We start from the raw sequence: 13819 nt of genomic DNA, 5'->3' as shown, positions 1-13819 counted from the left end.
CCTCACAAGGGGCACGTTTCATGCCTTTTTCATAACACTTTCTCCTCCCTGGTTCACCCCATATGCAGAACCACGTGCATCCAGACTTCCAGACTTTACATCACCAGTAACTTTATAGGGTGTGAAAACCCTAAGAAAGGACGTTCTGAATTGTCTTTACAGAAATATGTACATGAATGAGCATGGACTTGTAATAAAATAGCTTAAAATATTAGCCGAGTCCCAGCAGATATTAGCCTCCATAAAAATACATTTGCTACTAGAAATCAAGGATGCTGTTGGAAGCCTATGTGTGATCCTTTGGTTTCTTAAAAAATGAATATAATGCTAATCATTTCTGTCTTTTGTTAACTGAGTTGTTTGAAACTAACATGCTTACTTAGCACAAATAAGGCTAATGAGCTGAGGGCAAGGTTTTGATACTACAAAGGATCTACCTATCAAACAAACTGCTGGGGAAAATGCATAAACTTGAAATTATTTGGGGTTATCTGTGAACTCAAGCTCTATGCATATTCCTATAACCTGTGGTTGATAAAGCTATTTGTTCAACAAATATTTATTGAGCACCTATTGTATGCTTGGACTCAGGCATGTGGGATCCTAGGAAGATAGGAATGAAATAGACATGGTCTTCATAAGGCTTTCTGCAAGTTTGTTAAGTGATATAAAAGATGAAAAGAAAATCGTTGGAGAATTTAGTGTCTTCAGGCAGTACAAGAGAATTCAGAGTGGCTAGAGAGACGGTAAGGAGAAGGGCCACCTCTGTATTTTCCTAGGAGAGCATACATACCATAGGCCCCTCACTAGCAGTGTCTAGAGAAATGTGCAGACGTTATATTCCTTTTGTTTATATGTATTTAATTTATTATTCTCTGACTTCAGAAATCAGGCATTCACACTAGGAGGACCTACAGAATTCAGCACATGAGCATCTTTGTCAATACACACAACTCAGATGACCTGGCTGCTCTCACCCAATCAATGATACAAGAAACAGTCCTACTTATCACAGATCACACCAAGACAAATCCAGTGTTTTACCCCAACTTCCAGTCAGAAGACAGAAAAATGGGCCCTTTTCCCCCAACCCTTCCCAGCCATTCTGCTGCTGAGGAGGCAGTCCAGTGGGGAGTCCCCTGGGATGCTCCCCCATCCCATCGTGAACTGACAATTGGTCAGACATTGGGGAAGGGAAGCCCCTAAACCGGCTGAGAACTCCTATGTTTCCACCTTCCCTTCCCCCTCCAAGTTAGCAAAGCAATAGTGGCCTAACCCAGCCAAGGCAGAATTAGTGGGGCTGGAAAACAAACACAGAGGCTTGCCCAGGAAACAGCCAACACAGTGATACAAATGTTGCAATATCCAGAGGACAGCTTTTCAGTTAGGGGGTCGGGCAGCTGGGAAGCACCAGAGAAAGAGTGAGCCGAACTTAACCAGAGAAGCTGTGGAATCCACACAGGCTTGTAATTTACCTTCCACTTGGCAGAGGTAGGGGAGGGAGGAGAGAGACAGAGGTTCTGCCAGTTTAGGGATCAGGACAGCATGAAGACAAGGCTGCCAAGCCTCCTTCACAAACAGAAAAAGGCGGCCTGGTTTGAGAGTCGCCTGTACTGGAGGAACCTCTCAGCCGTCCCTGGCTTCCCTCTGGCCAGGTCCCAGGGTCCACTCCCTGTTCGCCTGCAAGTCTTTGTTGTTCCCCCAGCTGTCTCAATGGCTGCTCATGATAGTCTGGTGTTGCTATTGCATTTGAGGCCCAATTTGACTAAAAAGACTTTGCAACAATGACATTGGAACCTCTGGGATAAGCAGAAATTGGTGGCTTGCTGACATTCCTTCCCAACTACATAATAACGTTGGGGTATAATACGTCCTGGTGGGGCACCCATCAATGCCACAGCTACACAGGATGACGACAGGGGTCACCAATGGTTTTTCTGATGAAATAGGTGGCTCCCAAATTGATTAGAAAAAATTTGCTTAACTGCCACATCCAGGGTTACCCAGGGTTCTTCATGTGTGATTTGGAGGGGATGAGTGGGAGCCAGTGTGGAGCCCTGCCATGTTAGGCCTGGTCATTTATGACCGTGGCCACCAGGGTCTGGACATCCCCTCAGCTTCTCTGTGATTGAGGGACACTCTGTGCCCAATACCTGATGTCCCCTTTTGGGACAGGACCACCAGTGCTTCATGGCTTTTCTCTCCTCACCTTTGATCCTTCTGGGGCTGGTGTGACACTCTCTGAAAGTTTCCAGGTTTCCCTCGAGGGTGGCAGGTATTCCCCACCCCAGGGCACCTTGGAGTAAGTGTCTGGGGAGAACATTGCTGCAAAAGACATCCCCAATAATCTGGCCTTTTGGCGCTCCCCTGTGTTACATATCCTGGTTTGGGGGGACAATGTAGTAGTTGAGACATGTCTGGGGGCCTGAGGCCAACTTCTGCAGTTTCCTCTGTGTTAGCACAGTCAGAGGTGTTAATCATGTATTAATCACTATATCTCCCTCAGCTGATCTGGGTCCATGTTGTATAATTTCTGAACAGCTTCAGTGATTCTTTCTCTAAATATTGCTGGGCTTTCCTCCTTTCCCTGAACCACCTATGGTGTCCTTTGTAGGACAAAAGTTCCTAATTTTCTAACAGTTATTTTATTTATGTTTTCTTTTGTTGCTTGTGTTGTCATATCTAGGAAACGGATGCCTAATCCAAGTTATGAAGGTTAATACTTGAGTGGTTTTTACCTGAATAGCTTCTATGTCCTTATAAAAGACACCAGCATGTGGTTGCAGAGATGGGATCCCCTTTGACCCAGTTGGTGATTCCATCCTGGATTCCCTTGAACTGTTTGATTTCTAGGTAGGAGTTTTGACCAAGGCATGGAGGTGGTCCCCTAAGACCTGACCAGCTGCCCAAATCTGTTTCTCTCATCTACACACATCAGTGTGAGAGTAATGATACAGGACAGGTGGTGCCATGACCTGCTGCCTTAGCGCTGGCGTTGTTGACGCTGCACTGCCAGGAGGAACCAGCTGCTGGACAGGCCGAACACCCATGGAATAGTGGAGGCTCCCTGTCTCCTCCCCCTGCACTTCTGACTGGTGAATTTCATGTAAGTTTCCAAGACCTGAGAGGTCATTGGACAGCTGGCTGTAACTAAAGAAGACCCACCCTAACAGTCAACATTGAGTTGTGGAAAAACAATCCCCTGCCACTATATAAACCCCTGAGCAGAGAGCCCCAGGACAGACGTCCCCGAGGGAGCAGGAGAGCTTGTTCCCCTCCTGGGTTCTCTCTGCCAGGAGCTTTGGTTTCTTGTAAGTTGTAAGTTTCGTTGCTGTGAATAAACCCTGTCTTACTACTGATGCTGTGGTCCGTGGATTCATTCTTGGATCCCCGAGACCAAGAACCCGAAATACCAGTATCAGATTTGGCAAGACACCCAGGACAGAAGATGAAGTTCTGGTATCATATTTGATGGCCCGTATGGAGACAGCAGACGGAAAGAAGACATCTGTGGTACGTAATGGGACCACTTACCTCCATCCTGTTTTTCTCTGTAGAGAACCTACTGGAGATAAATAAATTCAATTCCCACCAGCCTGTAAATGTGCAGAGTGTAAATGCTGACCTGCAGGTCATAGGAAAGAGGCTGCTAGTGAACAAACATTCTAATTCCCCTTGGCTTCACAGAGGAGGCAAAGGGATGTTGGAAGAATTTTGAACCTATTTTCTGTTTCTTCCATTTCCCCCGTCGAGAGCCGAGTAAGGAGGTAGCACCCAGAGTTCCTGAGGTCCCCAGCAATGGTTCTGGCCCCAGGACTTTGAGGGCCTTTGAAATCCTTCTCTTCTCTTCCATGGTTTTTAATTTTTTCTATGTATCTCTGTAGACCTCTTCTACTTCTCTTCCTCTCTTTGATAGTATATATGCTTTGTTTGGATGTAGGTAAGAATTGTTTATATATTTAGTTAATTTTGCAAGGGTTTTCTGGTATTTTTTTTTTTTAGAAGTGTGTATTAGATGTTTTCAGAGGGCTTCAAATTTTGTAGGTGGGTTGAGAGCTATTACTTTTCATTGGTGTTTTTATGTCCCTAAAGAAAAAGGCTGACCTTGTTAAAGAGAAGTCAGCCCCAAATCAGGGGTGAAATGACTCCCCTCCACAGTGTGTCTGTGCAATGGAAGGCCTGTGAAGAGAAGCCCAGGATGACTCCCCATGGTGGGAATGACCCTGAACCTTGGCTACCGCTCAGTCTCTTGAAAATAAAGAACAATGAGAATGATGCTGGGTATTTGATTTTTACTGATATGGGGAAGTTTAAGATATTCCTAGGTTTCTCTAGGACTTCAGCTAAGTGCAACTAATTGTGATTCAAAAAGTTTCAAAGTGTCTCAACCCTGATTTGTAGCTACATTTCATTATTGTTGCCTTGGTAAACTTTGAAAAAGAAAGACGAGGTTGAAAAAACACAGCACTTAACACCAAGACCTGCTCATGCTGGAAAGCCTACTTTCCTTTTACTTTAGGGGAATTTAGAAAAAGCTTGGACACAAGACATGATTGCAAGAGGGACTTTACCTAACAATTGCAATCAGTGTAACCTGGCTTATTGTACCGTCATTGAATCCCCAACAATAAATAAATAAATAAATAAGAAAAAGCTTGGACAGATTCTATAGAGTTAACTGTGCAAACACCGCACAGCCATTTTCTCCATGATGGGGCTTATTTCCACATTGACTGATACTCTGAGGCTCGTGGGGGGAAGGGGCAGAAAGGGGCAGAATATAAGCATCGGGTGGGACCAGGCTCCCTGATACCCGCTTTCTCAGAGCTGTGCTGCGGGCACGTTATAAGCACGGGAGAACCAGCGGGCACTAAGTGCTGCCCTGGTAAGGGTGGCTAATTCCAGACAAGTGCAAGGGCTGAGGAGGCCACTCTCCTCAGGATTCTTCCCCCAAAATTGGAAGGACGCTTCCTTTTGTTTGGTCGGAAGCTTCATGGGTTGGTCAGAGGATGCTCTGACGACTCAGGAATATGGGGTGGGATTGATTAACACACTGGATGTTTGTTCTTTCTCACGGATGGGTAACATATTCTCTCGCCAAGAGAACACCCTGCTGGGCTATTCTGGAGCACTGGGGGAAGTTTGATCCCCAGATGCTGATAAAAGAAGGTACAGTTTTCTTCTGCACCCAGGCCTGACCTCAGTATCAACTCCCACTGGTGAACAATGGCCCCCAGAGGGTACCCTTAATTATAACATCATTTTTCCAGTTAGATACTTTTTGCAAACAGGAAAAAAAATGGTCTGAGGTGCCCTATGTGCGAGCTTTCTTTCCCCTCAGTGACAACCCCTAACTGTGTAGCAGATAGATTCTGCTCTTACCTGCAGTAATTTTCCCAAGTGGTCAGGGATTGTCGAGGGAGATGCTGTCACCACCTAATTCAAACCCTCCATCTACATCTCCCACACCTTCCTCCATGTGTGCAGAAAACCACAAGAGAGAGGCTGTCCCAACAGTTTATTCTGATCCTACTGCAACCCCCAGTAGGCAACCATATCCTTCTTTGTGTCCCTTGATTGAGACTGTGAGTGGTGAAAGGGGCCATGCATGAATATACAGTCTATTTTCTCTACCAGATTTAATGCAAATTAAAGGTGATTTAGAAAAATTTTCTGATGACCTTGATAAGTACATAGATGTTGGCCAAGAGGACAAGGCTTCGATCTCTCTTGGAGAGATATAATGTTACTACTTGGTCAAACCTAAATGTTTAATGAAAAAAAATGAAGTCCTAGATGAAGCTAGGAAGCGGGGGTGGTTTTGTGGTCCATGTCCAATCCTGATGGCAGTATGTCTCCTGGGCAAAGCAACAGATACCCCACAGGAAGACGGGCAGTTCCCTTTTAAGAGCCTGACTGGGACCCTGAGAAAGGTGACTGGTGGTGTAAACATTTTCTAACGTGCATCCTAGAAGGTTTACATCAGTCTAAGAAAAAGCCTGTGAATTATTCCAAGTGGTCTACTATTTGCCAGGAGCAATATGAGACTCCTTCAGCCTTTCTTGAGAGGCTTTAGGGAGGCAATGAGAAAACACACCCAATTGACACCCGACTCCATAGAGGGTTAAATTATTTTAAAAGACAAATTGATCACTCAAGCAGCCCCAGACATTCAAAGAAAACTGCCGAAATTGGCTCCAGGCCCAGAACATAACTTGGAGAATCTTCGTAAACAGCCACTATGGTGTTTTATAACCAAGATCAGGAGAAAAAGGAGGAAAAAGAGAGAAGGGATCGAAAAAGAATGATGGCCCTAAAAATGGCACTCCAACAAACGAGCACCTTTCAGGGACAGGGGGAAGCCAGAGGTGCTAGGGACAAGTGCTTCCAATGTGGTCTGTCTGGTGACTTCAGAAAGGACTGCCCCAGCAGTACCGCTAGCTGGGCAAGCCACCTGTCCCTGTCCAGAATGTAAATAAAGATGACCACTGGAGGGTGGCCTGTCCTCAGAGGTAAAGGCCTCCTGGGATACTGATCCCCCATCCATGCCCAAACTGGGCTGAGGGTTCCCAGGGCAGAGTTTCATGGCTCCAGCTTGTGACATTACAGTCAAGAGCCTTAGGTTTCCCTTATAGTGGAGGGATAGGAGACAGAATTTCTTCTGGACACTGGAACAACCTTTTCCATGCTTCTCTCTAACACTGGTCTTTTATCCCCCAAATGTGTAACTATACAGACAGTGTCTGGAAAGCCAGTTACCAAATTTTTCTCTCAGCCTTTAAGCTCCAATTGGGATGACTGGCTGTTCTCTCAAGCCTTCCTAATCATGCCTGAAAGTCATGCTCCCCATTTGGGGAGAGACATACTAAGTATAGCAGGAACAACCACTTATATGAATAGGGGACAGGAACCTCTATCATGTCTTCCCTTATTAGAGACAGAAATTAACCCAGGAGTGTGGGCTACTGAGGGACAGGTGGGAAGAGCAAGATATGCTCAACCAGTCCAAATGAAGTGGAAGAATCCCGCCATCTATCTCAATCAAAAACAACATCCTCCAAAAACAGATGTTAATAATGGACTAATTCCCATAATACAGAATCTAAAGCAACAGAAGTTATTAAGACCTTACAATAGTCCATGTAACACTCCTATTCTAAGAGTGAATAAACCAAATGGAACCTAAAGGCTAGTCTAAGATCTCCACATTATAAATGAAGCGGTCATTCCTCTCCATCCTGTAGTTCCCAATCCCTATAACTTATTGTCTCATATCCCTGAAAAGGTTGCCTATTTCACAGTCTTAGACTTAAAAGATGCCTTCTTTTGCATTCCATTTCATGAAAATTCCCAATACCTTTTTGCTTTTGAAGACCCCTGTGACTCCAACACCCAGCTTACGTGGACTGTGTTACCCCAGGGATTTAGAGACAGCCCTCACTTGTTCAGACTAGCCTTAGCCAAAGACTTGAATCATTTTTCGCATCCTACAGCGACTCTTATTCAGTATGTAGATGACATACGCTGGGAACATCAGATGCAGAGGAATGCCACAAAGCTACATGGGCTCTCTTAAACTTTCTAGCTGATTGTGGGTACAAAGTTTCCAAAGCTAAAGCTCAATTATGTGTCCCTTAAGTTCACTATTTGGGTCTCCAGCTTTCACAGGACAAGAAAGCCTTGGGCAAAGAAAAAATCGAACCAATATTGGCTCACCCTAAACCTCGAACTCTCAGACAACTTCAAGGCTTCTTGGGCATTACAGGCTTTAGCAGACTCTGGATTCTTGGATATAGTAAAATACCTACTCTTTAATTAAAGATGCTCAAAAAGAGGGCCTAGTCACTTTAGAATGGAAACCAGAAGCAGAAAAGGCATTCCAACAGTTAAAAAAATGCTCTTTTTCAGGCCCCTACTTTGAGTCTTCCCACTGGACAACAGTTTAATCTGTGTATTACAGAACAAACTGGAATTGCCCAGGGAGTTTTGGCCCAATACCGGGGTCCACTTCTACAACTTGTAGCATATGTTAGTAAAGAAATTGACGCCGTGGCCAAGAGATGGCCACACGGTCTACGAGTTGTAGCAGGTGTAGCCCTCTTAACCCCAGAGACAACCATACTAACTTTAGGGAAAGATCTAACTATTTACACTTCTCATGACCCTACTGGACTTTTAAATTCCAAGAGCAGTCTCAGGCTGTCAGAGAACCACCTTCTTAAATGTCGACCCTTATTACGTGAAGGACCAGTGCTGCAATTACACACCCGTGCTACTTTGAATCCTGCCACTTTCTTCCCTGGGTCCCATGAGGAGATAGGGCATAATCCAATAGATTATAGCACAGACCTATGAAGCTAGAGAAGACTCACCTGAAACTGCCCTATCTAATCCTGAGATGGTTTTATATACAGAAGGAAGTTCTTTCACAGAACATGGAACTCAAAAAGCAGGCTATGCTGTAGTTACTCAGTATGCTGTAATGGAGAGTGGGTCTCTCCCTCCAGGAACTAGTATGCAATTAGCTGAGTTAATAGCCTTAACCCATGCTTTAGAAATTGGGAGAAACAAAAGAGTCAATATATACACTGACTCAAAATATGCCTTCCTCATTCTACAGGACTATGCTGCTATTTGGAAGGAAAGACAATATCTCACTTCCAATGGCTCTCCCATAAAATATCATCATGAAATTGACAGGTTGTTACAAGCCATTCATGATCCCTAAGAAGTAGCAGTTATCCGTTGTAAGGGACATCAAAAGACCTTAGATGAGATTTCTGAAGGTAATCAACTTGCTGATAAAGAGGATTAAATGGCAGCACAGAAAGGAATAATTCCCCCTGTGGCTCCCCTTATTTGGGAGGGATCACTTGAGAATCATGCACCTCGATATACCAGAAAGGAGAGGGAGTGGACTTTATCCAGAGACTATTCACTATGTCCATCAGGCTGGTTACAATATAAAAGTGGACTTTTGTTATTACCTGCTGCAAGCCAATGGAAAATACTTAAAACTTTACATCAGTTTTTTCATTTTGGCACCCAATGTACCTATCAAATGGCTAAGGCTCTCTGTAATGACAAAACCCCACTCGAAGCCATAAAACAGATAACAAGGACTTGGGAGATATGTCAGAGAAACAATCCTTTAAATCACCATTTAGCTCCCCCAGGTATAGAGAGACATGGTAGATACCCAGGTAAAGACTAGAAAATGGGTTTCACTCACCTCCCTAAAGAACATGGTATATGATATTTACTGGTATTTCTGGATACTTTTACTAATCAGGTTGAAGCATTCCCTTGTAGGACAGAAAAGGCCCAGGAAGTTGTAAAGGCTTTAGTACATGAGATCATCCCCAGGTTTGCACGTCTTCGGAATTTGCAAAGTGATAATGGGCCGGCCTTCAAGGCAGCTGTGACACGGGGAATATCTAAAGCTCTGGGCATAAAATATCATCTACACTGCTCTTGGAGGCCCCAGTCCTCTGAGAAGGCAGAAGAAATGAATGATAAAATCAAAGGACAGTTACGAAAGCTAACTAAGGAAACTCATCTCCCTTGGACTAAATTACTTTCCATTGTTCTCCTTAGAATGAGGAATTTCCCTCAGAAACTAAGTTCCAGCCCCTTCAAATTATTATATAGAAGACCCTTTTTAAGTAATGATTACTAGATCTGGAGACTACAGAATTCGTGAAACATATCACTTCTTTAGCTAAATTTCAACATATCCTTAAAAACCTCCCAACTACATTTTCACATTCAACACTGAAGGAGCTTTTCTCTTCTGGGGATCTAGTCATGATCAAAACTCTTCCCTCTAATTCACCTTCCCTAACCCCAACTTGGGAAGGCCCCTTTCCTGTTATCTTGTCTTTTTCACAGCTGTTAAAGTTATGGGAGTGGATTCCTGGAGACATCCTTCACCAGTAAAATCCTGGAATCCTCCACCTTGTACAGAAGCGGACTATGAAGAAAGCCAACCACGGTCCACCTACACTTGTGAGCCTAAGGAACATTTGAAGTTATTATTTAGAACACAGCAAGAAAAATGTGAATATAGTTTTCTTTTAGTGTGACTGAATTAGTGCTTCTAACCTGACACTGTCCCACCTTTGCCTAGTATTGATTATACTAATCAGATTTATATTTTTTAGAAATGTCATCAATCCACACACAATAAAGATGGTTCCAGTCTAAGACCTGATTCTATCATGGACCCCTGTACTGGTCTCCCTCTGGAAAAATCCTAACTGCCCTTTCTATCATCACCTGAGTCAGCAGGAAGCAGTTAGATCAAGTCTTGGCCCTTTTTCCTAAAAGCAGTTAGAGTTTCCACCCAGAGAGAGAGAATTGATGCAGGACAGCTGGTGCCACGACCTGCCGCCTTAGCCTTGGCAGTGCTGATGCTGCAACATATCAGTGAGGCACATCATTCCAGGTCAAATCAAAAACAACAGCCAGGTATTCACATCCCTCTGTGAATTTCCCAGGGTCCAAAGAGAAGTTCTCTAACTTTTCTTTACACATCTTGAGATGGCCCATTGAAAACATACCATGAACCCTCACAGACTGTCCTGTGTGTGCTGATACCTCCTGCAAAGGTCATAAATAAGGGAAGTTAGGATCCAGAAAGGGGGCTAAACACAAGGGGTGGGATCCTATGCTGGTGGGGCAGAGCCTCCTCTGGGACTGAAGCAACAGTCACAGTCCTGATCAGTGCCTCAAAGTCAAGGCCTGTTCAAAGTCAAAGAGGCATTTGGATCTCTCCCTATCCCTTTAAGCCAACACTTTTCCACACAAGAGTCACAATATTGGGTTTTATCCCTCAGGCCCCACCAGTAGGAAATATCAGGACACACATTTTCCTGAAGACTTCCTCTTATGTTTAATCCTAGGAGTTTTGTCAACTTAGCTCTTATCATTTAAGTCTTCAATTCAATGTGACTTAATTTGTGTGTATAGTATTAGAATGTCAGTGTCCAATGAGAACAGCTCACATCAGAAAGTCCCAAAGCTGCAGATGCTGACACAGATGGGGAGAGAAGGAAACACTTTTACACTGTTGGTGGGACTGCAAACTAATACAGTCTCTATGAAAAGAAGTATGGAGAATCCTCAAAGGACTCAAACTAGACCTCAAACTAGATCCTACAATCCCATTATTAGCCATCTACTCAAAACAAAAAATATTTTATCATGAGAATATTTTAATTAGATGGTTTATCACAACTCATTTACAACTGCCAAGATGCAGAAACAACCTAAACGCTCATCAACACATGAATGGATTCTGAAGTCTGATATATGTGTATCACAGAATACTATTCAATCACAGAAAAGATGGAGAACTTACATCTTTTGTATTAACCTGGATGGAGGTGAAATATTCTTCTTAGTAGAGTGTGGCAAGAATGGAAAAGCAGGTATCCAATGTTCTCAATACTAATATGAAGCAGTAGATGAACTAATACACGGCCACACAAGAGAAAAACTCAAGTTAGGGGGAAGAGAGAGGAGAAATGGGGGTGGAGGGGTTGCTTTCTTTCCATTGAACGGGCACAATGTAAGTGTATATGGCACACCTGGGTTTAGGAAAATACTACAACAGGGACTTTACCTAACAAATGCAAACATTGTCACTCAAGTATACCCTCGTTAATCAGAAATAAAAATAAAACTGAAAACTGAATCTGTAGAAACCATGTGAACTGTCGTGAGTTAACAGGCCCTGAATGAGGTTCCAGGAGGAGCAGAGATGAGTGGGAGGCACAGACTCAAATTTTCATTATAGGAGGTTCATGGAAGTGCCTTGGAACAAAGAAGCACAGGTCCCAGAGCACAGGTCCAGACCCTGAGCAGAGATGAGTGGGAGGCACAGACTCAACTTTTTGTTATAGGAGGTTCATGGAAGTGCCTTGGAACAAAGAAGCACAGGTCCCAGAGCCAGACAGATCTGCTACATACCCTGCCACGGGAGCCTTTCCTGCCTAAGTCTCTAGTTCTGACCTCACAAATGTATGTGCAGGCTTGAAGGAGAGCAGTGAGCTCACAATGAGCAGTGGTCAGGACTGGCTGCAGAGTCAACGGACACAGGGACCAGCAAATACAGGTGGCAGCCATGATGTTAGCTTCCCTCCAAGTTTCCACACTCCCCTCTTCCTTAATAAAGGCAACACACTTTTTCAGGGTAGTAGATTGCCCAGAGAAAATATTTCCAACTTCTCTTGCCTCTAGATATGGATAATAGGCAAATTTCTAGTCAGTGAGATGTACAGAGAAATTGTTCTAAGCTCCTGGCAAGGCTAATAACAAAAAACTAGGAGAGCTGAAACATGAGCTCTTTCCTTTTGAGACTATGTGGAAAGCAGATGTGACAGCTGGAGCTCCAGCAAGCATTTTAGACCCTGAGCCCCCTACAGGATGTAAGCCACGTAATAGCACAGTGATGTGGAAAGACAGAAGTCTGGATCCCTTGTGAATAAGAGCAGCCAAACTACCCCTGTATGAAATGTCACATGTGACAGAGAAATAAACTTCTCTATTGATTCAGGCCCTGTCATTTTGGGTTTTGTTCCCAATAAGTTGACTTAACACATCTTCATATTTGTCCAATGAGGAAGCCACCATAGGAAGGGACACCTCTACCTTTTCCTGATCCTTACATCCCAGATAGCAGCAGTGAGCTCAAGCTTGGTCTCTGCTTCTCCAGTCAAGCAGCCAGGAAGGGCCCTGAAGATCCCCCTCCCCAGGGTCCTGCTGAAAAGCTCCATCTCTCTGAAGGTGTAGAAGGGTGTTGCCAAAAATGCCTGCTGGCCCAGCTGGGATTTCTACCATCAGTTTGTGGCCTGTCTTTCTCCATCCCTCTCTCTCTCTCTGCTTGAGTGTCAGGTCATAGGACAAAGTTTTCTGTGTTTTCTGCTCTGGGGCATCTCCTGGCCTAGAGCAGAGACAGGGAGGTCTCACAGACATGTGCTCCATAACTGGATGGCTGGGCTGGAGGAGCAGGGAGGGGCCTCTGCTCATAGCAGACACCTGTAAGGGGCTGCTGGGTTTGCTCTGGGGGTCAGGAGGCCTTGACTTCAGCTCTGCTGGGTGACCCTGGACACAATGCCTCACTCAATCACCCTGAACAAAACCACCCTTGGTTGGCCTCTGGCCTGTATGAGGCACGGGGCCCATGTATACAGGGGCAGAGATGAAAGACTAAGGTCACTGAGCTGGCCTCTAATGGGACAGAGGGAGAAACGAACACCACACACAGCGGGAACCAGCACTGCGTGACCCTGGGTGGCAGGAAATGTGAGGGCTTCCTGGCCCAGCCAGGAGCCTGTGGGGGCTATCACAGGAGCAGGAATTCCCACCAGCTCACCCACTCTGGCCTCTTGTGGAAAAGGCAGGGTTAAGACAAAGAAAGAGCAGGTCCATTCACCAGCCTGCTATGCGGCAGCCCTTGAATGAAGCCTCCACAACACCCCCTGGGGGGAGGCCCAGGTATTTGTCCTCCTGTTACTCACTCTCAGTGAGCGCTCACTACCTCCCAGGCTGCTTTCTACACCTGCTCCATGTATTAGCTCAGTAATCCTCACCACAGCCTGTAAGGTAACTGCGGTCTCCCCTCCATTTTACATGTGAGGACCGTGAGGCCCAGTGAAGTTAATTGAGCCAGAGCTCAGAGCTGCTGTGTGTCAGACCCAGACGGAGTCTCAGGGCTGGTGTGGAGCTGGGCCCGTGTACTCCACACTGCACACGCCAAAGCCACCTCCCTCCTTGTATGGGAAGTGGGATTCACAGACATCAGAAAAGGTGCAGA

This window comes from Nycticebus coucang, chromosome 8 (assembly GCF_027406575.1).
Source record: "Nycticebus coucang isolate mNycCou1 chromosome 8, mNycCou1.pri, whole genome shotgun sequence".
Lineage (NCBI taxonomy): Eukaryota > Metazoa > Chordata > Mammalia > Primates > Lorisidae > Nycticebus > Nycticebus coucang.
The sequence above is the reverse complement of the archived record's forward strand: the minus strand, read 5'-3'. Positions refer to the sequence as shown.